Source organism: Uloborus diversus, unplaced genomic scaffold (assembly GCF_026930045.1).
Source record: "Uloborus diversus isolate 005 unplaced genomic scaffold, Udiv.v.3.1 scaffold_15, whole genome shotgun sequence".
Lineage (NCBI taxonomy): Eukaryota > Metazoa > Arthropoda > Arachnida > Araneae > Uloboridae > Uloborus > Uloborus diversus.
Window position 1 is genome coordinate 1,967,030 of NW_026558209.1, and position 315 is coordinate 1,967,344.

Sequence of the window (315 nt, forward strand, 5' to 3'; positions counted from 1 at the left end):
GGGGTGTGCACCTCGAAGCGATTTTTCGAAAATTCGATGTGGTTCTTTTTCTATTCCAATTTTAAGAAAAAAATATCATAAGATGGACGAATAAATTACGAAATTATTATAACGTAGAACCGTAACATGGGCACAAGCCAATGGGCGAGATACGAAATGATCATAACGTGGAACCGTAACGTGGGCACAAGCTAATTGGCGAAAAAATTCACTACACATCATTTGTAATACAGGCGAACCAAAAGACCTTTTAATTTGCTATTACGGGCGAAGCCGTGCGGGTACCACTAGTTGTTAATATACCCTCAAAACTAA